The sequence below is a fragment of the Sorex araneus genome, chromosome 10 (genome assembly GCF_027595985.1).
Source record: "Sorex araneus isolate mSorAra2 chromosome 10, mSorAra2.pri, whole genome shotgun sequence".
Taxonomy (NCBI): Eukaryota; Metazoa; Chordata; class Mammalia; order Eulipotyphla; family Soricidae; genus Sorex; species Sorex araneus.
In genome coordinates this window covers 36472291-36496078 of record NC_073311.1, presented here as the reverse complement: position 1 = coordinate 36496078, position 23788 = coordinate 36472291, and the positions used below count along the sequence as shown (strand labels likewise).

The following is a 23788-nucleotide window of genomic DNA, read 5'->3' as shown; positions in this document are numbered from 1 at the left end:
TTGTTTTTTGAATCTATTTCTAGCAGTGCTTGCATCTTGTTCCTGGATCTATGCTTGGGGAACCAGATGTGGTGTCAGGGATTAAACTAGGATTGGTCATTTTCAAGGCAAGAACCCTAGCTCCTATACTATCCTTCCAGCCCCTGAAACTTCTATAGGACCAACTAATTTGAGTTTGCTTATCTTTTTTCCCCCTGTCTCGGTGCTGCCAGATGCATATGCATACACAGGCAGATTCCAAAGCTATGGGGGTGGGAAGCAATCATCAGCTTCTACTGGAAGGGCTTAAACCATTGTGAACAGTAGCATCATTGTTCTTGGCTCTGGACTTTCTTAAATTCCCCGTTATTGGGAGAATGTTTGTGTTTAATAAATGCTAGGCCACTCTCAGGGCATTGATTCTGTAGGGGATCCTAGTTCCAAGCACTTCACAAATATGAATTCATTTAATTCTCACAATCACCCTGGGGAGTAGAAAATTTACAGATGAAACCGAAACATAAAATAAATGACTCACCCCCCTCCTCCCAGTGACATAATTAATGTGACAGAGACTGGGACTTGACCCTACGCAATCTGGCTCTAAATCTGTGATTTTAACCACTAATTCATGCTGCTACTGTGTGGTATGGTTAAAAATCTATTTTAGGACTCATGGCTTTGGAATCAGGACTTCCTGATGAATCTGAGCAAGCTGATCACTCCAAGTATTATTAATGGGTCCTGCAAGACTCTTTTCATCTGTTTCAAAACAGTCAACCCAAACACAGACATGGATCTGAGAAGATATCATGTTTATCTTAAAAATTGCAATGCATGGTTTATTTCTTTGTAGTTTCCTCTCCCCAAATTACAAAACAATTTGTTCCTAGAGAGCTAGTCTCTCACCAAGACATAACATTTTGGTGCTTTTAAACTTCTGTGACTCTTGACCTCAGAAACTCCCTCTTATCTGCAGTTTGGTAACAGAGTATGTCAATACTAGAGTATATGCTAGAACTTTAGCCAGATGAAGGAGTTTATTTACAAGTTAGTGTATTTCACTGGCATTGGGCTTTATCATTTGTGGTAGAAATAGAAGCAACCTAAATTTTTAATGTTGCAAGATAACTTGGGATTTATGCTGGTTTCTCTTATTAATGTCAAAATTTGGAACATCTCTACTAATTTTGCTCTTGTGATTTCTCAACCATGCTTTTTAAAAAATTTTAATCCACAGTATATAATGGTAACACAGTAAGCTAAATTTTGGGGTTGCAGAAAACATTCCTTTCTAATAAAGGATTGACCCAGGCAGCAGGCTTTTTTTTTTTCTTTTTGGGTCACACCCAGCGATGCACAGGGGTTATTCCTGACTCTGCACTCAGGAATTACCCCTGGCTGTGCTCAGGGGACCATATGGGATGCTGGGAATCGAACCCAGGTCAGCTGCATGCAAGGCAAACGCCCTACCCGCTGTGCTATCACTCCAGCCCCATCAGCAGACTCTTAATACAATTGGGGTTATAAGAGTGCAGGCCTGGGGATGAGTGAGTCCTGGACTGCAATAAGCTCTTTTACTTCCTGACTTCAGACAAGGCACTTAGGCTAATCTTAGGTTTTTAGAAAAATAAGATCTATAAAGTTTATAGAAAATTATATGATGCTGAAAAAAAATCTTAACAATTGGTAGCACTTAAAAAAATTTTTTTTGAACAGTCTTGCCCAAATCCTAACCCCTCTCGGGCCATTGTTCTGAAGGCTTTTGTCCTCTCAACAAACCATGCCCTTCTTGGACATCAGAGGCGAAAAGGGTTCAGTTCTGTGTTCATGTTCTGCTGAGTTGTGATTGTTCTAAGGGAAGAGAAGCAACATGTGATCATGTTGGTGGTACATTAGGTAAAGTATTTGTATAAGTTTTTCATTTAATGCCCTCTCAGATGGTGTTCCCTCAGCCTTTGGTCTGCAGGTGTAGAAAGGTTGGAAGCCTCTGCCCTAAGGCATCTTTCTTATGCTGTCACAAGATTGAGTTTCCTTGTGAATGTGTTCCAAGTAACAGGCACCTGGGTTCTGCCTGGCCGTTATATTAATCACAGAGGAGATGCCACCGAAGTGAAGCACACCTGTACAGTCTGCCCGGTATGGATCTGAATGTTTGTCCCTTGGTCATGGGTCACCTGAGCTCTGCCTGGAGCAGCAGAGAGCCAGGAGGCTCATTGGTTTTCTAAACATTTGATCTCATATGTGACTCCACCATCACACACAGTTTACAGTTCAGTCTATCTTGAAAACAACCCCACACAGCCTCAGCTGCAAGTTCTTGATCCATGGCAAGCAGCTGAGAGTAAACACGAGGGACAACTGTCTGTCCCAGTTGGCTAGCTGTCAACCACCGATTCGTGCTACAGATTCAAAGACCCATTGAAGGAATGCGAGGCAGGACACAGGTGGCTCATTTGACATTTCCTCCCCTGGCACATTCAAGAGAGCAGAGGGGTGGGGGTGAGGGGTGGAGTGGAGCAAACAGTACACACATGCCTACCATGTCTAGTAGAATGATCCTTGAGAATTGGGTGTGGTGGGGGCACAAGAGAAGCCATCGGTCCCAGCTGGGTGTAGAAGTAGGGACGGCGTTGGGGAAGAGGCAGGTTTTGAGTTGGGCCTCAGAGGCGAATTGGAAGGGAGGCATGGAGGCCTGTGTGGGGAAGGGGCCAGCAGGCACGTAACCCACAGCAATAGGAATAGGAAAGCACATGAAGCTTTCAGGCAGCTTAAAGGACTCATGGAACATGATGGAGGTCACACACTTCTGCCTTCATACAAATGCTGATTCTGTGTCTCCTAAGCTGCAACCACAATGCCTTAGTGCTGCCTCTCTTCTGGCTTCGTAATACACAGCTCAGGATGCCTGTTTTGGGGTATTGTGAAGGTTGATTGTTGGTGCATCTCACGCTCCGCTCTGATGCTACTACTTTATTCTCACATGTGCTCTGAATACTGCAGTTGAGTCGACTGGAATATGGCTAAGATCCGTTCCTCTTGGAGAGAGTTCGAAATCCTTTGGGAGCAATTTCATACTCCCATGCACTTTTTATCCCATTTTATCCCATGCACTCTTCAAGGTTTTCAGAAGGAATAGAATGTATTCTAAACTATCTTTTAAGAAGGTCATTTCAAACTGTGGACATAACTCTGCGGTACAGTACATGTATCATGTCTTTGAGGTCCACACACAGATACACACACACATCACACATCCAGACACACTCTGACTGTTCTCTCTCTCTTTTTTTTTTAAGTAAACAGATTTTATTTAGAGGTTTCTGAGGGAAGGAGGAAGGGATAAGTGAGAGAGAGAATAGTAAGAATAAGGCGCTCAAGAGAGAATGCGGGCTTCTCCAAGGGTGAAGAGAGCTCTACACACATCCTAGCACTGGACACGAAAGCATGAAGCATGAAAGTACACATCTCAAGAGGGAGATGTGGGTGACACATGTGCTCGGCCACATGGGCACAAGCAGCACATGGGCTCAGGTAGCATATGCACCTGACTATTCTCATTTAAAGGTTTATACCTCCAAAAATTAGGTTTTACCATTCTAGAGATAAGATGATTGCATAATATCACAGATTGATATGTGATAGATACCCTTATTATTCACTGTCATAGTCACTTGATGTCATTACCTGCCATGTCATCACCCCATCATGTCTAGTCTTGCATCCACTGTCTCGAACTATCCCATCTTTGTAATATTACAGTTCAGTCTTCCTTCAGCATAGGATACCTGTAATGAGCAGAACATGGATGGAAATGAGAAGTTACTTGGGTTCACATTCAAGTGATTCTTTTAGAAGTGGGATAGGGGTCAGGGAGATAGTTCAAAGGACTTAAGGCCTACAGCCCCAGCTTCAATCTCCAGCATGATACGGTCTACCAGGCAGTACTGGAAGCAGTGCCCCATCATTGAGCTAGGAGTATCTCCCTGTGCCATTCCCAGGGAACCTCACCCCACCACCCCCCAAAAGAAAAGAAACTCAAGCAGGAATTAGGCACAGTGAAGTGTGTGAGGCTTCTTCTGCCTCTTAAAGTTATCTCCTTTGGTGGAACCGTGCACCTCTTGGTAACATAGTTTTAACTCAGAGTTGTGCATTTTCAAAAGGTCCCAGAATACCCCCAAGAATTAATTTAAAATAGAGATGTTCAAAGATGATGAAGGTTGCTGGATTTGGAGCTCTCATCCAAACTTCTGCAGAAGCTCTCATCCTTCATCAGAAACTTCTCTGATAAATTGTCCATACTTCCTGGGAGCGCCCACACTCCATTTGGGGGTGCTGGGGGTGAAAATCTGTGGGGAAAGGAGCCAGCAAAGTATACCTTCTCCCTCAGGCTGGCCCTTGTCTCTGCTCACTGGCCAGGGACCTCACAGACCCCACTTAGTGCCACCTTTCCCCATGTTTGTTGTCATCTGTGCCTCTGCAAAGGCCTCTGACCTTGCCTTCTACCCTGTGGCGAGTGCTCAGGTCTTGCCCCTGAGGGGATTTACTGATAGACACCTCAGAAATGTTTGGAGTGAATAACACGTGTGGGCGAGCAAGATGACAGAATCCTCCAGACTTGCATTGAGTGTCTAGTATCCTCACCCTTTCTTTAGTCCTTTCAGAGGGCAGGAAGTAAAGGCCTCAGTTTGTGTGTGTGTGTGTGTGTGTGTGTGTGTGTGTGTGTGTACACATGTGAATGTGTGTGTGCATGCATGCATGCATACATTCCTGAAATTGGTCTTCCCTTTAGGGCTCATCATCCAAATCTCACATGAAGGATCCATGAACCTGGCTTCATAAAGCTGAGTCTGGGCTGGGAGAGCCATTGGAGGGCGGGAGCGCTTGCACTGCCAGGAATGGCCCAGAGGAACAGTGTGTGTGTAGGGAGGGGGAGGGATGGTTCCTGTGCAGAGGTGAGGGCAAGTGCAGAGATGGGAGTCAGGTGCAAAGGTGAAGTCACGTGCAGATGTGGGGAGCAGACACAGAGACAGGAGGCAGGTGGAGGTGAGATCACTTGCAGACAAGGACAAGTTACAGAGGTGGGGGCATGGGCAGAAGTGAAGAGCAGGTATAGAGTTGGGAGACAGGTATAGAGGTGGAGGGGGCAGGTGCTAGACAAGACAGGTGAGAGGTGAGGAGGGGTTATGTATTCACTATTTTTTTTTGCCCAAACTTGCCTATTTTTGCAGCATGTGAGGTCCCTAAAGTATCCTTCCATTACTTAGAAATGAAGCTGAGAGTTGCCTCGTGTTCTTTGTTCCCTGCCCCACCCACACCCAGGTGGGGTGCCTCTTGCCTGCAGCACCCTCTGAATGGGCTGGGTTTTGTGGCTTGAGTCTCCTTCCTCCTCCTCAGCCTCCTTCCCCGTTAATTCACATGGTAATTCTTCCCAGGTCAGGCTGATTTTACAAGGGGTTAGTTTGTATTCATTAACAGTATGAATTATTGAAGAAGCACATCTTTTCAAGTTCATGGAACTCAAAGGTTGCCTGGTAGAGTTTAATGGGAACATCAGTCTTTCAAATTACAGTATCAAAGGTGTTTATAAGTGCTTGAAGATGCTTTAGGAATTTGTTTTTGAGAACCTCAAGCACTTTGCCTAATCTTTACATTACTTGTAGTATCTGTGGGTAAAGAATCTAGTGATTCTAGCCCCCATCCCAATGCAGAGAGTAAGATTTGCTTTACCTATAGTGAAGAACTAGAACTTCACATGCTACCATATTTCTTAGGTCAATGATTCTAAGAGAGGAAGAGGTGGGGGAAATGAAACCCTTTTGGTAAAACTAGTGACTCAATTCCCACGCCGTACACTGTGTTAAAGTTTGGAATGTACTATATTGTTGCACTTAACATACCAGCGGAAGTGTTCTTACCTAAATAACTTACAACAGCATTTAAGAAGACTTCCCTGACAAGTACCTCTTGGATGCTATATGAACAGCTTTAAGATGCCTCCTTTCTTGTGCTTGCTCTAGAAAGTGGAGGAAATTGGCTTCTAAACTCAGGCATAGGGGTTCACATGAATGGTGTCTTGATAAGGAGGCTGGTCAAGCATTCAGAGTTACGGGATGGAACAGTGGGTAGGGTGTTTGCTTGTGCATGGCCGACCCCTGTTTGATCCCTGGCATCCCATATGGTCCCCTGAGGACCACCAGGAGTGATTTCTCAGTACTGAGCCAGGCGTAATCCCTGACCATCACTGGGTGTGGCCCCAAAATTTAAACAGCAGGCATTCAGAGTTATTTTTGCAATACAGATCAGCTCAGTTTGCAAGAAAACCAAGTATTCAGTGTTCTTCACTGGCCAGCCAAGAATTTCACTAGTGCACGCCAAGTACCACACTGTAGCAAACAGGAAGAGGATTCAGTGGACTCTTGTGTATTGCTTGCAGGACAGTCCTGGAAAATTCTGTTCTGGTAGCTTAAACCTCCTTTGGGTCCATTCTGCAGCGGTCTCCCTCAGCTGTAAGGCCCATGGCAGGAAGGGGCGTAAGCCTTCTCCCCAGGCACCCTCATGGCCTGCCTGCTACGTGCCTGACCCCATGCGATTCTCTCAGGCACTCAGCCTGAACTTGATGCTTCTCTATCTTACTTATTTACTTTGTATGTTGATTTTTCACTGGTTGATTCTCTCATTCTCTTACATCTTAGAGTGATTCTAAGTGCTTGGGCATGATGCTAGTAAAAGCAGTAAATCCCTCCCCCTTAAAAACATTCTGATGAAGTGATTTTCCAAAAATCCCTGTCGATGTTTTCAAGTGTGGATGGAGTGGAAGGGATTGTGCAGGCTGTTGTAGGCCCGAGGTTGACATGGCTCTGGTTAGTGGTATCAGGGTCACAGGGAAGAGGAAGTTCATGGAGGGAGGTGCAGCCGGAGGAAGCCTTTCCCACCCCACAGAGTCCACCCTGATCGGGATGACCATGTTAGGGTCAGCATGGTGGACCCACATAAAGTCACGTTGGCTGAGCCAGGACAGACCTTGAGGTACCCTGAGTAGTTCAGATCTGAGTGGAGCTCCAACTCAACTGTTTATTAACCATGAGCTCAAGAAATAGATACTTTTCAGAGGATTCTCTTCAAATTGGGTTGATGGAAAGAATCCATGAATACCTAAGAAATATCTTTTTTAAAATGTTATGTGTTTTTGGTTTGTTTGGGTGCCAGAGCCAGAGATGCTCAGGGCTCCAAGCTGAGGGATCATTCCTGGCAGTGCTCAGGAAACCATATGTAGGGATGGAACAGGGGTTGGCCCTAGGCAAAGCACGTTATCCCCTGTGCGCTCTCTCCAACCCTTCCCTGAACAATCTTTACCTTAGTGCTTGATTTGAATAGAAGGCTGCAGTCACTGTTCACACCTGGATTTCCATTTTAGCTCTGCCTTGGATGAACTTTTCGAACCCAGGCAAACGACCTAACTCCTGGGACCACATTAATCAATTGTACGCAAGGAGAACCCACTTCAGAGTTTTTGCTAATTAAACAAGATCCTGTGCATGTCAGCAACGTTGGAGGGTTCCTCCTGGGAAGTTGGTGCTGGATTGTTCTTTCTCATCCCACCCTACCTGCCACCAGTCTCCGGAAGCCAGGGGACATGTACCAAGACCCCTGCATGAGTCATAGTGACCAGCACTGCTCTAGGTAGTGGAGGCACACCCAGACTCATCTCCATCAGTTGTTCAGGGCACACTTGCTAGGATGACTAAATAACCTCCTCCCCCCCCCCCTTTTTTAAAGTGATTAAGAGTTGACATAGTTGCTGTGCAGTCTTTTTTTTTTTTTTTTTTTTTTTTTGCTTTTTGGGTCATACCTGGCGATGCACAGGGGTTACTCCTGGCTCTGCACTCAGGAATTACTCCTGGCGGTGCTCAGGGGACCATATGGGATGCTGGGAATCGAACCCAGGTCGGCCGCGTGCAAGGCAAACGCCCTACCCGCTGTGCTATTGCTCCAGCCCCATGTTGCTGTGCAGTCTTAGCATGTCTGACCAACTCACCGTAGCATAGCCTTGACCTGAGACCTGAAGTTCTGTTTTTGTCCAGAGTGATAAGAAGAAAACAGGAGGTCAGTCACATGGGCTTGGACCTCTGTATGCCTGAGACCTTTAAGAAGACTTAAAGGGTTTGGAACCGCAGCCCTGTCCATGGGTACGTGCCTGGTGCCCGTGTGGAGACTCTGAAATGCCTGTGGCCGTGCTGCTGCCAGCCAGTTTGAAGGGCCCTCTCCTCCCAAAGAGAGCACCCACAGATTTTTTTTTATGCCACCATCATTGTGTCTAGCCAGGCACTGAGCAGGTGGCAGGCTGTCCCCGTGGGGTCCTCTCCCTCTCTCTCTGTGGCTGTCCTGTGCCATTCCAGAGCCCCATCAGGCATCCACAGGAGTCCCCCCACCCTTTCCCAAGTCTGTCTGATAGGGGTGTTGGGTAGCTCTGCTCCCTTTTCACTCCTGAGGAGCTGTGGCAAGGGAACATGAAATGCCATGGAAACAGCCTCTTGTAGGCCTGAACGTTGGCTGCGGTGGGGCCTGGTGAGTAAGGTGAGCTTGGGGTGCCGAAGGCCTGGGGTGCTGCAGACGTGACTCAGTGTCAGTGTGTGACCTCTGTGCTCAGATTAGGTCTTTCTTTCACCCTTTGTTCCAGAACACCGAGGTGACAGTGGAAATGTTTCTGCTGCCGGAAGGAAGTCACTAGGAGGAATGACTTTTCACAGAGGTGCTGGGGGTCCGTGTTCGTGTCGGGGTAATTATAGCCAAGGCGTCCCGGCAAAACACAGAGCGGCAGGGCTGTCATTTTGAAAAACAGCGTCCTTTCTGCTAAAAGCAGTCATGCATGTTTGCTGCTGTTGTTGTTCAAAGTGGAATATATGAAAGTAAAATATGAAGAATGGCTCCGTCTAAGAGATCATGGCTCTTAACACTGGCAGCTCCTTGCCTCGCCCATGTTACATTCTGAGCCCCCCCCCCCTTTTCTTTTAACTTTCAAATGAAATGCTTTTGGTTTTTCATTCGTTTTATTTTTACTGAGGTACTATGATTCTGGGCTGAAGCGATAGCACAGCGGTTGGGCATTCGCCTTTTATGCAGCTGACCCGAGTTCGATTCCTCCGCCCCTTTCGGAGAGCCTGGCAAGCTACCAAGAGTATTGAGCCCACACGGCAGAGCCTGGCAAGCTACCCGTGTGTACTGGATATGCCAAAAACAGTAACCATAAGTCTCTCAATGAGAGACATTACTGGTGCCTGCTCGAACAAATCGATGCGCAATGGGAGTGACAGTGGCTATGATTCTGGGCTGGAGCGATAGCACAGTGGGTATGGTGTTTGCCTTGCACAAGGCTGACCCGGGTTCAATTCCTCCTTCCCTCTCTGAGAGCCCAGCAAGCACCAAGAGTATCCCGCCCGCACGGCAGAGGCTGGCAAGGTACTCGTGGTATATTCACTGCCAAAAACAGTAATAACAAGTCTCACAATGGAGACGTTACTGGTGCCCGCTCAAGCAAATCAACGAACAACAGGAAGACAGTGCTACAGTGCTACTATGATTCTAATACTGTTAATGATAGTTTCATGCATACACCATTCCCACACCACACCCATCACCCGCTTCCCTTCACCAGTGTCCTTAGGACCCCTGCCACTCCCCAACCCCAGCTAAGCTCAGTTCTGTGGACCAACTGTCCAACTCAGGTGCCTGTGGCCATTTTTTTTGCTCCCTTATATTTCTTTCTCTCCCACCTGTGAGAGAGGTCATTGTGCCTCTGCCCCTCTCCTGACTGACCTAACTCAGTGTGATACTCTGGTTCCACCCGTGTAGCAGCCTTTTTTGGCAAAGAATATGGATACTCTTCAGAAATCTAAGAATTAAGTTTCCATACAAAGCAACAGTTCTACTTCTTGGCAATTACCAAGGGCCCAAAAACACTATTTCGAAAAGACATTTACACTCCTGTGTTCATTGCAGCACTATTCACAATTGCCAAGATCTAGAAACATCCCAAGTGCCCATTATCAGACGAGTGTAATAAGAAACTGTGGTACGTACACACAAGAGAATACTACTCAGGTACTTTTTTTTTTTTAATGAAACTGAGATAATCATGAGAGTAAACATTTATGAAAGCCAGTGGCTATGCCAGGGGGGCCTTAAAGTTCTCGACATGCTCTATCTCATTTATTCATACTCCACAGTAGCTCTTTGAAGACTCATTATCTCCCATGTTACAGTAGAAGAGATTGAGGCATACAGAAGCTTAGTCATTTTCCAGGGTTCGGCAGCTCTGCCAAGTGGTGCCCAGATGGAAGACATCCATTTGTCCATCTTGGACCCAGTCTAGATGCTTCCCTGCTGCCCTCTTAGTAGAGGGAGTCTGGTCCCATTTCCTGAAACTTGGCCCTCTTAGATCTGAGTTATCTGCTTCTATCTCCTCTCCTTATTCCATGATATGGAACACTGAAGCCCACAAAAGGAACTTGATTTACCTAAGAACAAATATCTGATAAGTGTCAGTGCCTGTCGGGCTGTGTTTCCCTGCGGCAGAGAGACAGAGAACTGACCAGCAGCTTCTCTCTCTGCAGCCGGGGCAGTCCGACGGTGTGGGTGAAAGTCTCTCCTGAGGGACCTGTAAAGGTGAAAGGGTTAAGGAATGACTCAAGACTCGTGAGGGTCTAGAGCGTTTATTCAAGGCAGAGTTGATGCTTATATACTTTGCAGGGGGATTGAGAAACTCGTAGGTCACGTACACAACGTACACAGCAAATGGGCAGTGAAGATAGGGGGCTTGTGCGTATAACCATTAACTTACACATCCTTGACAATTTGATCAGAGTGAGAGCAGGAACAGAGCTGTCAGCCCTAACTGTTTTCATTGTGGCTCAATATCCTGTTAGCGGGGGCTCGTGAACGTCTGTTTTCAGTCCCTCTGTTGAGGCAGGCGGAGGTCATGCAGAGATCACAAGCTGTGGGGGAGAGGGGCCTAAGACTTCTCGTCCACGGCTCCCCACAGCTCCCCCTTTTTTCTTTACTTTAGCAGACAGGCGGCAACTCACGGGTCCGCTGCGGACGGTTGCAGCAGGAGCGCAGCCTTCGCCACGCTCTGGCTACTCTGGATCGCACCGACGGAGGCTTCTTGCTGAGCATCTCGAAAGCCGCAAGGTTGAGATATTCAGGTGGTGACATCTCAACAGTCTCCAGGCGCTGGTACATTACGTTGGGATGACTTTTTGTAGCTTCGTCGATTTGAGTCTTCACGAAGGTGGTCAGGCGTCGAAAAGCCCATGGGCCAAAGGATATGAGCAACATAAAGCCAATAAAGGGTCCCAGTAAAGCTGGGAGCAATGTAGATAACCACGGTGTGGTTGAAAACCAGTTCTTGTACCAGCTCTCACTCTGATCAATTTCTCTGCGTCTATCTTCTAAATTTTTCTCTACACGTCTGATACTATCTCTGACTAGGCCTGTTTCATCTTTAAAAACACAACACTCTTCTTTTAAAGCAACACACACTCCCCCTTCCCTTAAAAACGCTAAATTTAAGCCACGACGGTTCTGGAGGACCATTTCTGCCAAGGAGTTAACAGTATTAGTGAGATGGTCAAGGCCCTGTTTTAGATCAGCAATGTCCGCATCAACCAGTCTCTGGAGAGTGGCAAGATGACCACGCGTCTCAACTAGGGAGGCGATGCCAGTTCCAGCTCCAGCAGCACCAACCGCCAGGAGGAGTCCGACTGTGATGGCCGTAATGGGCTCGCGGCGGTAGCGTTGGGAGCCGCGCAGGGCGAGGTCGGAGAGCAGATCTGTAGGGGAAGAAGAAGGGGGATCCTCAGGGGCCGAGGCCCTGGGTTGGGTGAACGGCTTGATAAGGCGCTCCGGGAGCCAGCGGGTTTCTTCCGTATCAGGGTTATGGACGCAGGCGTGGCCTTTTCCGTAGATGCATCCTGGCAGAAAGGAGTCCATCCCCTCCCTTTTTCAGGGCTGGGAGAGATCCTGGTTTCCAGGGTTTTTCTTGATGCTGAGTAGGCCCAGATTGTGTCAGTCACACAGATTGCCGGATTTCTCATTTTCCATAGCAGTGATGATTTCCATTCTTTCCTTAAGCCAGCTGGCCTCTAGGGTCTCCCTGAGGTTTGTAGGGTACTTGAAACAGTACCTGTTAAATACCTGCTCCTGTCATTTAGACCAATCCCTTGACTGTTTCCCTGAAAGAGGGCTTTGGGGTCCCATAACTGATTTTCCTGTCTGCATGAGGGGTAGACCCTATTACAGAGAGGAAAGACTTTTGTCTGGATTTATGCAAACCAACATAGTGCCATGAAGCATCAAAAACATACTGAAGGTACAAAAGAAGAGAAAAGCAAACATTTCACTTTACTCACAGTGAGATGCAACACACCCATTTGTTGTGGGTCCTAGTCAAAGAAGCTAAAATCTGTAGAGGAAAAGTGTACAATTTAACATCATATTTAACCCATTCAATCCCATGTTGAAAACCTTGACTTCCTATTAATGAGAGCACTGTACTGGAAGTCCAGTGTACAGTTAAACATGTCTAATTCATTTAATCCCATTTGAAAAACCCTTGATTTTCCGCAATTTTTGAAGAATTCAATTATCTAAGAGCACTGTAACAGGAGTCCAGACAATCCATCCAATATCTCTTCCATAAATCCTACCAAAAAACATACTAGAACAATTCTGCATGTGATTTAAAGAGTTTCTTAAAACAGTGATCAGTTTCTTTCCTTCAAACACAACCTCAAACCTTCTACACTTCCCTTTATGTTCATTCTGTCCTGTAACTTTCCTTCAACTCATTTCAAAATCAACTTCACTTTAACAGGATTCCTTTCCTTTTTCCAACTGATGATATCTGCATCCATTATCTTTCTGACTTAAGACATACATCTATATTCTTTATAGTCCCACAAGTTTAAACTCCTATTTTACTGAACTCAGTACAACATGATTTCCCAAATTTGGACACTAGTTATCAATCATTTCATTTAACATGACAAAACTACTTTCAGTGTTATTTCAAAAGCATTAGGTCAGTTCTATAGATATTCAACAACTTTAAAGATGCTCACAACTAAAGTTCTTACAACATATTCATTGGGCAAAGGTTCATTCCACATTAGAAATTAACCAGGAGACATCTTAGAATTCTGATTTCTAGGAAAACACAAATATAAAGATTAAAACACTCATAGATTACCATAAAACATTAAGGATCTCACACTTGCATACAAACTTCTATGTGATGGTCAGAGCTAGATATGATATCTGGTGACAAAGCTTTGCAATGAATAAAGTTATCAGAATAATAACATGCATCTACATGTACTAGACAGACTGATTTAACAATAGTCAGTAAAATTTCCCACATTTTCCATGAAATACTCCATTCTTATCTCAAACTTTAACCAAGGCACAATGCTATGGCTTCAGACTATCAGGCTGACACCTGAGATTAATCTATTATAATTCTTTGCTAAGTATCTCTAGAAATTTTAGTTACCAAAAGTCTCAGAGATCAAATAAAATACCAGTAGGATAAGATTTGCAACCAAATTCATAACTCTAGAAACTCATGTTTTAACTAAACTATTACTCTTTGAACCTGCTTTTCCACAATTATTTCAGCTCACATTCTAATAATCCAATGCAGATGCATATGTACACTGACACAACAGCATAAGACCTTTAAACCATCAATTTTTATAAAACATGAGTAAACCTTCTTTGGCTTAAATCCAATAGTTTTTGTATCTTAGTTATTTCAAATCATGAGCTCTCTAACAATTCCACAATACAAACATGCTTTCAGACACAAAAAGAGTTCCCTTTTTTTTTTTTTTTTTTTTTTTGACTAACCTTTGATAATAACATAGAAAAGACACTTGGACTGTCAATGTTTATGGAAACATAAGAAAACTATTTTGATGGCTTCTGTACCTCTGTTTGTAAACTGGCTAAATTCCTCATTAAGATTGGCTGAATCTTGTAAAATAAAGCCTTGCATCCTCTGAACGCTTTATTTCACTTTAGTTTTAGGTGCTACTTCTGCAGCTCTTCCTAGATAGTAGAGACTCTGAACTTCAGAAGAATTACAACTGTTAATAGCCATTAATGTTCTTACAATAAGAAATCTAGATTGAGAATTTTGCATTTTCCATAGGTTCAACATAGGCTCAACATTCGGATAAGAAATCTCTGTTTAACAGAGGTTAATCTCTGTTTAACTTGGTCTAACAAGTTCCAAAAAACACCTCAACCCTTTAAATTGCTTGACTACATACCACTTTGATCTCTTGTAGTGATCCTGCTTTCCCTGGTCTAATTTTTACTGCTGATTTTCACTCTGACTCCAACACTCAAGTTCAAGTGTTCCACATAGAGACAGACAGACAGACAGACAGACAGACAATGAATTTACTAACAAAAAAAAACACCACTACATGTGCACATGTATGCATTTGATCGATCGATCTGACCCTTCAAAAAATGGCAGGAAGAGAACTGACAGACTGAGAAAGGAAGGAGAAGTCCCCAGGGCAAAGTTAAGCCCTGTCGGCCGATTGGGAACATTACTCCCCGTTTCTCTGCCTGACCAGCCGGTTTCCTGCTTGTTAAAAACGGGTCAAGAAAGCGCTTTTGTTGATATAAGCCGGCAAAACTATGACCAAGTTGTTGAAGCTTAAGGTTGCCAGATGTTACTATTTTAAGATCAAGACTACTTCTGAGGTGGATAGACCACCTTAGCGACACTCTTTTTCATTCCTGATATTATTAAACACTCAACCACATGATCTTGCATTTTCCTGACTTCTCTGCTGATAATAATAAGCATAACTAAGAGAAATATAATGAGACAAATATACACACACACTAAAGGCACTTGCACAAATCACACTCCTGCACTCATTCGGACCGGTCCTCTTTCATTCCGGTGCGCACCCAACGCAGCACATTCACACAGAAATTGAGTCCACATTACCTTTTTCAAATGGGCAGTGCGGAGCTGCAACTTTTGAGTGCGAACGGAGGAGGGTAAAAGTTCAAAACCCAGAAATAAGTGAGGAGGGTGTAGTTGAATCTTATCTTGGGAAATGGAAAATCCGTGAGATTGAAGGGAGGAGACAAGGTGATTGGCGGCACGGATCAAGAGATCCTGGTCAGAGGAGAGCAAAAGAATATCGTCCATATAGTGATAAAAGGAGACGGAAGTGTAAAGGGAGCGAAAAAGGGTCCACATAGGAGGCTACATAAATCTGACAAAGAGTAGGGCTATTCGCCATGCCCTGTGGAAGAACTTTCCAATGATAGCGAGCTGCCGGGCCGGCAGCGTTAGTGGGAGGTAAGGAAAAGGCAAAACGAGGACAGTCTGTAGGATCAAGGGGAATGGAAAAGAAACAATCCTTAAGATCCAAAACTATCTTATGGGAATCCTTAGGGAAGGCGGTGGGGACAGGGAGACCAGGCTGAGTCGCTCCCATGGGGTGCATTGAGGCGTTAATTTTTCGGAGGTCATGAAGAAGGCGCCAAGCGCCGGATTTCTTCTTAATTACAAAAATGGGGGTATTAAAAGGAGAAGTTGTGGGCTCAATGTGGCCCGCGGCAAGTTGTTCCTGAATTAGGGAAGCGGCGGCGGCCAGCTTTTCAGCCGAAAGAGGCCATTGCGGGACCCAAATGGGGTCATCAGAGGACCATGAAATGCGCAGGGAAGGCCGAGGGTTGGGGGAAACGGGGGGGGGGGGAAGCAAGGAGGAGGCCGGGGGCAGGGCAAACTGTGCATAAACGGAGGTTGGGGAGGGGAGAGGCTGTGTCCCGGAGGTGTAGCCGAGGCCCTGACGGCCAGGGTTGGGGGAGAGGGAGATGGGTTTAGTTATCCCTTGCAAAAAACGGCCGAGGCCTTTAGAGGGAACATAGCCAGAGGCTAGCATTTGGTCAAGGATCTTTCTGTCTTTGCACTTAAGGATAACAAGGCCCATTTGATCCATGAGGTCACGGCCCCAAAGGTTAATAGGGAGGCCGGGAATAATATAGGGGCGAACCAGGCCGGAGTCACCGTCCTCATCTTGCCAGATGAGAGGACAGGCACTGAGAAGGACTCGCTTGGCCGTACCAGCAACACCGCTAACAGGGTTGGGGGAAGGAGAGGTAGGCCAGTCGGTGGGCCAGTCCTCGGGGGAAAAACAGGTGGTATCAGCTCCAGTATCAAGGAGGCCGTGGAAACGGCGACCCTGAATAGATAGGGAAAGAATAGAGGAGGGGCGCTCCTGGCAGATGGTTTTTATCCAGTAAACATCGGAGGAACCAGGGTGGGTGGCGCCGCGGGGGCACTAGCTGTACGGGCTTAAAAGGAGCAACAGCATGGAGAAAAATTTCCCCGGTGTAATCATTATCAACAATAGAAGGCTGAATAATAAGGCCATCAAAGGTGGAGGAAGCTCGGCCAATGATCATAAAAAAATATCCAGGCGGAGGGGGGCCAAAAATGCCAGTGGGGATGGAATAAACACCGCCCTGGGGTGTTAATAAGTGTGGGGCGGAGGCACAGAGGTCAAGTCCTGCTGAGCCGGGGGAGGCCCGGAAGAGGGTGGAGGTAGAGGGGCGTAATCCAGCAACGGGTACTGGGGTGCTGGCGGAGGGGCATGAGTTCCCGCATACAGGGCCTGGGCCGGGGCTGGGGAGGTGCCCGCCTGAACCCCCGAGGCTGGGACAAAGGGAGTAAAACGAGGCTTGGGGCGCGGGGCCTGGGGGCGGCCCCTGAGGGAGTTTCCCTGAGCCGCGGGTGGCTGGCGGCGGGTAAGGAGGGGGTTAGGGCCCAAAAAATTCCCATCCAGGTCCGTGGTCGCGCGGCAGGAGGATTTCCAATGGCGGCCGCGGCGGCATCGGGGGCAGAGGGAGGGGCGCTCGGAGGTGGAGCCAGCCTGCACAATAGGGCCGCGCCGCTCCGGGCATTTCCCAGCAAAATGGCCAGGGCGACCGCAAGAGTAGCACACGTGGCCAGCATTTTGGCCCTGAAAAGCCACTAAGGCTCCAGCCACCTGTGTAGCAAAGGAATGAGCATTTTTGCAAAGAGAGATCATTTCTTCTAAGGACCGAGAGGGTTTAGGGGAACGAAGAAGTTGACGGCAGGCAGGATTAGCATTTTCAAAGGCAAGCTGCTTAACAAAGGGGTTAGAGGTATCCGAAATGCCTGTGGTTCTGTCAGTAGCTTCCAAAAGGCGGGTAATAAAGGCATGGTACGGTTCATCATCAGCCTGTTGAATTTTGGCAAGGGGAAGAGAGGGGGCAGAGGAAGAGGGAAGGGATTTCCAGGCTTTAAGAGCAGCCTGCGATGTAAGGTTAAGTAAGTGATAAGGGAGGTCCCGCTGTGCATGAATGGAGTCATAGGGCTTTGAGCCCGATATCTGGAGGAATTCTAGTTCATTTGTCCGGGCGAGATCTTTACAGTTATTAATGAACTCCGCCTCCCAAAGAATAATTTGTTCAGGGCGGAGGCAGCGGCGAGCAGTGATGCGCCATTCCTCGGGGAAAAGGTTGCCGCCGTAAGCGAGGCTTTCCAAACAGGAGAGGGTGTAGGGAGCCCGAGCACCATAATCCTGAACGGCTTTACGGAGTTCCCTAAGAGAGGCCTGATCGAGGTCCCTAAACTCGAGTTCCTGGCGATAGATGTCGCCAGGGCCGCGGCGAGGGGGCGGAGGAGAGGGCTGCGGGAGAGCACCCGCCGCCTCCGCAAGGGTCGGAACAGGACGGGGGGAATCAGAGGGCTGGACCGCAGGGACAAGGCGGCGAGCCGCACCCTGAGCCTGTGAGCGGGTCGTCATGGGGTGAAGCGAGGAGGCGGAAGATGCAGGGGAGCCCTCCGCCGGAGGGGCAGCAGGGGCGACAGGGGTGGAGGGAGGGTCCTGGGGGACGGGGCGCAAAATAACAGGAAAAGCCTGTGGAGTGTCAGAAGGCGACAGGAGAGAGAGAAGGCGGTCTATAGAGGAGGATAGGCGATCCATCGCTGCAGCCGAAGAGGCCTGCAAAGGGGGATCAGGAGGAGTTGCAGCAAGAGAGATTAGGGGAGGGTCCCCGTGATAGGCTGTTGCCGCGGCATCCAAGTCGGCCTGGTCTTCGGGAGACAGGGGAGTGGGGGAGGGTGAGCGTTCAAGAGCAACAAAAGAAGAAGAGGAAGGAGTGGGAGGCGGAGGGGCCGAAGCTGAGGCAGAGACATAAGGTGGGGGGCATGAATCCGAAGGGAGGACGGGGGTCTGTGCGCGGGAGGCGGAAGCCAAAAGAGCTTGGCCATCCTTGATGATAGCAGCACAGGATTGGGAAATGGGAGCAGCGGTAATAATGCCATCAAGGAGCTGCCAGTATTTTAAGATGCAGTCCTTGAAGGCAGGGTCATGCCGTTCGTCGCAGTAGGTGGACAACTCGTCGCCTAGGGAGAGCCAGGTGGAGCGAGCAATTTTAGGAGCAGTAATAACGAATGAGGGAGAAGCCTTATGTAGGATAGCAAAGAATTGGGAAAGGTCAGCTTTGGAAACATGGACCTTGCGGGAGACTAGTTCGTCCTGTAAGGATTGGAGGAACTTGGTCTCAGTACTAACAAGGGAGCCCATAACGCAGGGCGAGAAGAGGGAGGCAAAGGCCTGAATACTGTGGTCACGAGGACGTAGCCAAACGGCGAGGGGGTCGACTAACAAAGAAAATGGGGCGACTGAGTCGCGAGGTGCATGCACGGAGGAAACTCACACGTATTCCGACTCAGGAAGGACGAACACGAGGAGACCCGGGATAAACCGTCGACCGGGGAGGAGAGACGAGGGAGTCCACCGACGTTGGGCGCCAGTTGTCGGGCTGTGTTTCCCTGCGGCAGAGAGACAGAGAACTGACCAGCAGCTTCTCTCTCTGCAGCCGGGGCAGTCCGACGGTGTGGGTGAAAGTCTCTCCTGAGGGACCTGTAAAGGTGAAAGGGTTAAGGAATGACTCAAGACTCGTGAGGGTCTAGAGCGTTTATTCAAGGCAGAGTTGATGCTTATATACTTTGCAGGGGGATTGAGAAACTCGTAGGTCACGTACACAACGTACACAGCAAATGGGCAGTGAAGATAGGGGGCTTGTGCGTATAACCATTAACTTACACATCCTTGACAATTTGATCAGAGTGAGAGCAGGAACAGAGCTGTCAGCCCTAACTGTTTTCATTGTGGCTCAATATCCTGTTAGCGGGGGCTCGTGAACGTCTGTTTTCAGTCCCTCTGTTGAGGCAGGCGGAGGTCATGCAGAGATCACAAGCTGTGGGGGAGAGGGGCCTAAGACTTCTCGTCCACGGCTCCCCACAAGTGCCCGTACCAGACCACATACTTCCTGGTGCTCTCGGTCCATGTGCACGTGGATACTGGTGGCCTTAGGAACTTCTGCCCTCCTTCCTGCGCCCCAGCCCCAAGTACCCACACAAGACTGGTGGAGTCTGGCCTGTGGCAGGACAGAGGATGCTCCCAGCTTCTGTCCCAGCACACTCATGAAAAGTGACTTGTGTTCAGGGCCTGTGTGAGCAGCTGGTGATGCAGCTGACTCTTTGTCAGCCTGTAGTTAGGGCTGTAAAGACTGAGAGGTGTGGCCAGCAGCCTTCCAGCTTTCTACCCTCCAAAGACTTTTTTGGTTTCTTGTTTTGGTTTTGGGGCCCCACCCAACTGTTCATACTCCTGGCTCTCCCTCCTGGCAGGGCAGGGGGACCATAGGTGTTGCTAGGGATTGAACCCAGTTGCAAGACAAACACCTTAATCCTTGTATTATCTCCCCATCCTCTAAAGATGTTTTTGGGTTTTTTTTTTTTGCTGCAGTCTTGGTGCTCAGTGCTCACTCCGGACTCAGTGCTCAGACGGGGGTTGCTTCCAGCAGTGCTTGCGAGAGTGTGTTGTGCTGTAGACTGGGCCCAGACTCCATGCATTTTTAAGTTCTCTCCAGCCCATCTTCCTGAGACATTTTAAACTGGGTTTTGCCGAGCAGTAAGATTGGGTTTAAATGCGGTTGCTTTCCCACCCTGGACTCTGGCGGGCATGCCAAGCATTGTTAGAACAGCAAAGTGGGCCAGGAGTCAGCCAGTCATCTGCGTGTAAACATTTCTGTGTGGACCAGGCCAGCCTGTTGCCAGAGTGTGAAAGGGCAAGGCTGCTGTGGGGCGACTTTGGAGCTCGGTGCCCGGCGCAGGGGGTGCGACTGAGGGAGACAAGGAGGGGGTGCTGCTGGCTTTGGTAAGTAAGAACCTCGTGTCTTCCCCCATGCTGTGGACTTCTCAATAGAGAATGCCAAGCAGGGTTTTGGTGGGTTTCTTTTCTTTTTCTTTCTTTTAAAGAAATTTAACGTAATCTTATCTGAACTCCAGGAAGGTGAGGGAGAAGGGACTAGGTGGCCAAATACAAGAAGAATCCATATAGATAATAGGCAAAACTAATGTTTATGCTGTTGAAAGTGAGATTTCTGGTTTCCCCCCACCCTGGTGGGGTGGGGGTGACAGAATTGTGATGGGTGTGAGGCGCCCTTGGCGTCTCTTCCATTTCTCTGACTGGGCTTGTGCTTACACAGTGAATTCAGCTTTGTGAAAATAATCCAATATTACACTTACTAACTGTACTGGTCTGTATGTATTCCACTTTTTAAAAACATCCTTGTGTCTGTATTGGGTTTCTTTAACCTAAACTACAACAAAGATTTTACTTTCTGTTTACCTTTGTTATGCATATTTGATTTATTGAGGTGCTGTTGGTTTATGAGAGTGGAAATGTTGATGTGTTTTAGGGGTCCAGTGTCCCCACACCAAGCCCACTGCCAAAGTGCCCGTGTCCTTTCCCTGCAGACCCTGAGTCCCTTCCCTTCCATTTCTCTCACCCCCTGAGGCAGCCTCAGCCTTGGGGTCAGTGTTAGAGTTTATTTCCATAGGATGCTTTGTTTCTTTATTATCCACCCATGAGTGAGATCTTCCCATGGTAGGTGGCCACCTACATTTGTGTCCTGCCTAATGTTGATATATACCAAGTATTTGTTTCTTTGACTCAGTTTGAGATGATGTGGAATTTATTATCTAGGTCTTATGAAAACTCAGTCCCTGGAATGGTGCCTATGGGTAGGACTTCACTGGGCTTTTCTCATCTGTTAAAATGTGCCTTAAAGGACCGCAGAGTAGATGCTTGGGAAGGGAGCTCACTCTTCCCTTAGGTAAACAGGCTGTGGGGGAGAGCCATACCTGGTGGCAGGGGACCTGGGTTTCTCATGCCCAACTTTGAGCCCGTTCCCTAGCACAGTCAACTTCTGTGGCCATCTCTGAGTGAGGGGACCCTCTAAATGGGTCACCCCACAGACTGGATATGGGTATGACATTATCTCTCCCCCAAAGGAGCTTGAACTCAGGGGGCTGGGGGATTCCGTGATACAAGGCAGAGAAAAGCTGCATGGGTGGGGATCCTGGAAAGGAGCGGCAGTCCTGACAGCACTAGGAGGCACCTGGAAGAAGTCGCATTTCAAGTGGATTTTCTATGTTCTGTCCATTTTATTTTCCTTTTTAGTTTATTCTATTTTATTTCATTTTGCCTTTTGGGTCACATCAGCAATGCTCAGGGGTTACTCCTGACTCTGCACTCAGGAATTACTCCTGGCTGTGCTCGGGGGACCAATATGGGATGCTGGAGATCAAACTTAAGTCAGGCTCATGCAAGGCAAATACTCTACTCACTGTACTATCTCTAGCCTGTGTTTTATTCTATATTTTACAAGAGTGTCTGTGTTTCTAAGCTTTAGAGGTCTAGCGTAACTATCCCATGCCCAACACTGAAGTGCCAATAACTGTTTATCATACAGTCCCTAAGGGTCCTTCTCTTCCATGAGACTCTAGCAGGGAGCTTGAGAAGCAGAAGTCGGGGGTGGCTGGCTGTGCATAGATCTCGTGGGCCAGAGAACCCATAGGCCAGAGAACCCATAAACTGCTCACGGGCCTCTGCAAACTTGGGTCTTTACCGATCACCAGAGATGAACAGCAGCCACAAGAGTTAAGAGGAAGCCTGGGAGGTGAGAGGCCTTCGGGAACCAGGCTGGGATTGACGCAGAGGCCTGGGAAAGCCCAGGCACATGGCCGAGAAACAGAGCAGCATAATCCTCCTGAGTTCTCCAGCGAAATCAGATCTCTGACCTTGTGACCACAGTCACCATGAATGCCCTGCCTGCCCCAAATAAACATTTCCTAGGGTTAGTGCCTTCTTTGTTAGTGTTATGTGATCCTGTCCCTGCTCAGGTTTCTGAGAGAGCCCTTTGGAACTCGTTTTCTCGAACTTTCTATGGTCTCTCCCAAGGACCTTCTCGGGCCCCTGACCCATCCTTTCCTTTGACCAGGTGAAGTCGCAGGTCTTTGGGCTTTCTCTCATGCTTTGTGTTCTGATCTTCTTTCTTTCCAGCCTTTTCTAGCAGGGCTGTTCTGCCCAGTAAAATCATCAGTGTCTCTTATTCATGTGAAAATATGTGTGTGTTGGATGAGAGATATCAACAAATGTGAACAAACTTTTGTAAGTTGTGAAGGAGGTCAGGTTCCCCCTAGCCTGGGACTGGGTCTGCTGTGCCACTGAACTGCCTCCTCTGGGAAAAACTCGGGTGGAGTTTTTCCATCAGTAAAGGTGTGTTGGTGCCATTATTGGAAATGATTCATATTCAAGTCTGGTTCCCGTGGGCAGCAGGTAGTCTTGAGGTTCACATCATACCTAACCTGTTGGTGGGCTAGCCTGCTTGCCCCCTCCCCCCAAAAAAAGTGGTGTGTGCTGAATATTGTCTTTGATTTGATTTCAGTTGTAGCTCTGTTATTACAGTATTGTTATAATGAAAGCGTTGCTAATGACAAAATGGTTTCCATTTAGAGTTTAGGATTTTTTGTTTAGTGATTGTGTTCAGTCTCTGCCAAGACCTGCTATTAGTCCTTCGGGGACACTAGGAGTTCAGTGTGCTGCTGAAGAAAGCAGACCAGAGTTAGCATGACTTAGGTGCAAATCTTGGCTCTTTAAGTTTCAGTTGCTACATTTAGGGTGACTTAGGTGCAAATCCTGGCTCTTTGAGTGTCCGTTGCTACATGTGATGTGGGATGGACACACAATTCTTTATCTGGGGTGTGGTGAGGAGCAAGTAAGAGAAACCCTTTGACTCTCCACAGAAACTGGCACACAAACTGCTTTTACCCAAATTATCATCCTCTTTGTCATGCTGTTTAGTAGAAACATTGAAGTTCTACCAACATGCCATTGTTATACCTATATTATGATTCTTTTCTCTGCATAGCACTGGATAAGAAAGCTATTTCCTATGGTTTTAGCATTATCACTATTTGGGACTGTTTTGTTTATTAATGTATTTAATGTTTTAATTGTTTGGTTGTTTGTATTTTTCCTTTGGGCATTACCTGGCAGTATGAAGAACTTTATTCCTTACTCTGCTCAGGGATCATTCCTGGTGGTGCGGGAGGGTTGGGAGGTGGGGGTGGGGGGCAGGCAATTTGCAGAGGCATGTGCAAGTTAAGACCTTTAATCCATGTGCTATATTTTTACAGCTCATTTTTTATCATTTGAATCCCTTTGGTTGGGATCGGGGGTAGGAGTGTAGATTGTTTCCACATCTACTTATTGATGTTGTGTCCTTTGGTTGACTTCATCTCACTTTGTGTGGTTCCATCTATCTTTTGGGTTCCATCTAAAATGTCATTACTTATGTTGATAAATATACCTATTGCAACTTAATTTTCCTTTTA

General features: G+C 47.3%; 1 protein-coding gene across 3 annotated transcripts in view; it reads left to right on the top strand.

Annotated features, from left to right (window-relative positions):
• Positions 1-23788, top strand: part of TMCC3 (transmembrane and coiled-coil domain family 3) — a 310336-nt gene that overhangs the window by 276401 nt on the left and 10147 nt on the right. The window contains exon 1 of one of the 3 annotated variants that reach the window (XM_055118274.1): positions 20201-20264. The exons of the other annotated variants lie outside the window; for them this stretch is intronic. The gene's annotated coding sequence lies outside the window, so the exon portion shown is untranslated. Of the gene's footprint in view, positions 1-20200; positions 20265-23788 lie in introns of those variants that run through there. 3 annotated transcript variants of the gene reach the window in all.